This window comes from Neomonachus schauinslandi, chromosome 4 (genome assembly GCF_002201575.2).
Source record: "Neomonachus schauinslandi chromosome 4, ASM220157v2, whole genome shotgun sequence".
NCBI lineage: Eukaryota > Metazoa > Chordata > Mammalia > Carnivora > Phocidae > Neomonachus > Neomonachus schauinslandi.
This window is the reverse complement of record NC_058406.1, coordinates 163,878,211-163,882,149: the sequence shown is the minus strand read 5'-3', so window position 1 is coordinate 163,882,149 and position 3,939 is coordinate 163,878,211. Positions and strand designations below refer to the sequence as shown.

General features: G+C 37.1%; 1 pseudogene; it reads right to left on the bottom strand.

Moving 5' to 3' along the window:
* Positions 1–250: 250 nt before the first annotated feature.
* LOC110579165 lies at positions 251–867 on the bottom strand (annotated as a pseudogene).
* Between the last annotated feature and the right edge of the window lie 3,072 nt (positions 868–3,939).

The window sequence follows — 3,939 nt, the reverse complement described above, 5'->3', positions numbered from 1 at the left end:
CTGTGAGTAAGTAGTTTTCCAGTTCAGGGGGTAGGGGAGAACCACATTACTCAGCCACCAGAGGGTTCTGGCTTCCACTCCGGCTAGAAGGAATGCCAGTCCTGGTCAACCATTCATGATCTTCACCACAGCAAACTGGAATCTCCAATTTTTCAAACTAATTGTAGGAAGAAAGAGTAACTCTAGACTGCCATATAAATTAATCTGGATGACTACTAAAGTGTCCTCCACTCCTAAGGTGGCAAAATCCTCAGAGCGACTGTTGGAGTCAGGAGCCTTTCACGTGCTCCCAGTTATTATATAGTGCATAGAGGCTGGTAAGCGTCAGTCCTGCTAGACCACCTCGTGCTACCCCTCGACGACCACCTGGACATTGATACAACATGCCTGTCGTGGTTCTAGCTGCTATCGTGTTAAGGTCATCTTCTGCACCTCGTGTTTTCTCAGTGATGACACCAAATGCACCATAGAGCAAAGCTGGAGAACCTAGAGTATTAGCCCAAAGTGCCCCTTGCCTAGTCACCATGTTCAACATCTGTACGCTTCTTGGTTTGGACCAGGACATGTACTGGGTTTCCTTCAATCCTAGCCGTAGACCGTTCATTGCTCCAAATGCAGCCCCCGTCATACAACATCCGCCAATGGCAAAGAAGGCCAGGTCAAATCTGGCCCGGGTTTTATTAGCTCCATTGATAAGATAAACTCATCTCTATCCTGAACGTGATATCGTGGATCCACATTTAAATACGGAGACAGAGGGTTCATACCGGTCAGCGGGACGCCGGCCAAATCCGCGGGCGAGAAACCTGCCCCGACGGCTCCGAAAAAGCCGGCCAACCCCCGGGTTGGTTTTGTTCCCGCTCCCCCCCCCCCCCCCCCCCCCCCCCCCCACCCCGCTCTCCATGGTGTGGCAGCAAACTGCTGGTGCGCTCCTCACCGCCGCCTCCGGCCGGGTTCATCTGCTCCGCCGTTGCTCCCCAGAAACAGTGGGGAGACCCGCGTTACCACTGCCTCTTTCACACGGCGACCTTCCGGGAAGGAACAATGTTTTCCCAACTCAGGCAGATAACCACAAGGATTCTTTTCCTTGGTATGACAGTGGTCTTAACTGAAGAAGAATTAAATTGTCAGCACAGATGTATTTAGATTTTCACCAGTAGAATGCACAAAAATCAGCCACAGTACTTGATATGAATGCGGACACCACAGCTCCACACAAGACATGCAGAATCAGAATCTCTGTTCAAACACCAGATTCATATTTTTTCCCAGGATGACACGTTGAGAAACAATGTGCCTAGATTTCACACCAATAATTATTTGCTGAGGTTTGTTAATATCGCTTAATCTATGCCATCAAACAGTAGTTATTGCTAGTTTGCTTATAAACTAAATGTCATAGTTTTCATCACATTGTGTAAAATATTTTAGGGGTGCCTAGGTATCTCTGTCCGTTTAGCCTCTGCCTTCAGCTCAGGTCATGATACCAGGGTCCTGGGATCCAGCCCTGTGTGGGGCTTCCTGCTCAGCGGGGAGTCTGCTTCTCTCTTTGCCTCTGCCCCTTCCCCTTGCTTGTGTGAGCTCTCTCTCTCTCAAGTAAATAAGTAAAATCTTTAAAAATAAAATATTTTATGTCTCATTCAATTCCATTCCATATTAAAACTACCTGAATATTTATCAAACCAATTTACATATACAAATTATTTTGTATTTTAAATAAATATAAACCAATAAGTATTAAAATAAATTAATATAAATTATATATGATCATTTAAAGCAATATTAGGGAAAATAAAACTAAGTGGACAGGTTGGGCATATTTACCCTTATTTTCACTGCTTCTTGCCTAAGTTTCATGTATTTTCCATTGTTGTTATAACCTCATTATCCTGCATGAAAATCAGAAAGGATATCTACTGCTTTGGAATCTAGGAGTTCATATTGAAGAATTGCAAAAACTTCTTTATGATTTCTTTCCCCATTTTCAAGTTTGAAGGATCATTAATTACATACTTGGAATTATCAAATTAAGGAACAAATTTAGTTGTTTTAAAACTTAAAAATTACATTTTGTTTATATTTACTAACAATCTTTAAGTTACATTTTTTCAAGAAATATGCTAAATGTGTTGGATAAAGCCTCTTAACTGTTAACTATAGTTACAAGCTACAAGGAATGAATGCTCTGTGGACTTAAATTTCAGTAAGTAAAACAGTAAAGAACTTATAGAGAGAGCTTCTAAATTCAGTTCATTTCACTGTCTTAGAAGCAGATACTGAGACAAGGATTTGTATGTATATGATTTATTAAAGAAGTATTCTCAGGAGCAAATCTAGAAATGAACAAAAGGAGGCAGGAAAAGGAAGGGGTAAAATCCAAGCAAGAACAAGATTTTGGACAAAGTCCTAGCCACAGACTAATCCCTCAGGAGAGCTCCAGAGTAAAATTTTGCTTCCACCGTTGTCCCAACTCATGGTGTGGAAGTCTGGCTTTCATTTTTCTGTACCAGTCAATCATTAGCTAATGGCCCGGCATCTTTCTTTTACCAAAATGCATTCAAGATTCATTCATGTCCTTGCATGAGTAAATAATTATTCCTTTTTATTGCTGAGTATTATTCCAAGATATGGATGTATCACTGTTTGTTTTTCCATTACCTTCTTTAAGTATTTCTTGGTTGTTTCTGGTTTTTGACAATTATAATTAAAGCAGTTAGGACCATTTGCATACAGGCTTTTTTGTGAACATAAAATTTCAGTTCATTTGAGTAAATACAAGGAATTTGGTGGCTGGGCCATACAATCACTGCATGTTTAATTTTATAATAACTTACTGTTTCCAAAATGGCTTTACCATTTTGCATTTCTGCCATTGATGAATGAGAATTTTTATTGCTCTGTATCTTCATCAGTAGGACATATTGTCACTTTAAAAATTTTTTTAATGATTTTATCTTTATGGTCTTAATTAGGATTTACCTACTGACATTTACCTAATATTGAGTATCTTTTCATATGTTTTTTTTACTATCTCTATATTTTTGGTAAAAGATCTTTTAGATTTTTCGTACTTTCTTTTTAAAATATATTATTTGTGTTCTTGCTGTTGAGTTTTAAGTGTTATTTTTTATATTTATTCTGGATAAAAAACTCTTTTATAGAATATATGAGTTGTAAATATGTTCTCCCAGTCTGTGCATTATCTTTTCATTTTCTTAACAGTAATTTTAAACACCAAAAGTCTTACATTTTTATAATGTAATGTTTGATCATTTTTTGTCTTTTATGGATCACATGTTTGATGTTGTGTCTAAAATTCACTGCAAAATCTAACTTCATAGAGATTTTTCTTCCATGTTTTATTCTAAAAATTAAGAAGTTCTACAGTTTATATTTAGGTTTATGATCCTTTATGAGTTAATTTTTTGTATAAGGTATATGTTGAAGTTCTACCCTCTCAAGTGATTGTCCAATTTTTCTACCACCCTTTATGGTAAAGATAATTTTTTCTACATTGAATTGCCTTTACACCTCTGTCAAAATCAGCTGGCTATATTTGTATCAGTCAGTTGTGGACTTCAAAGTAGCACAAAGAGTATTAAAATTACTTATAATTAGGAGTAAATATAAAACCTAGTTTTTCTTTTTTCTCCCACTATTTTTCAGCAAATTCATGTTGCTCATTGAATACATTGGCTTTGTTCATCCAGGTAACTGAGTTCTGTGGGACACCATTTCTAAGAATAATAAGTGCTATACACACATACATGAATTCCATGGTCAAGTAAAATCTTAAAACATCATGTTAAGCAAGCAGAAATAGTTCTCATTAAAGGGAAGTCTCATTAAATATGCAACTTGCAAGATTTCAACAATTTAAAGTAGATAAACAAGAAAGTAAAACAACAACCATAAAAACAAATATAAGAAAAAAGAAGA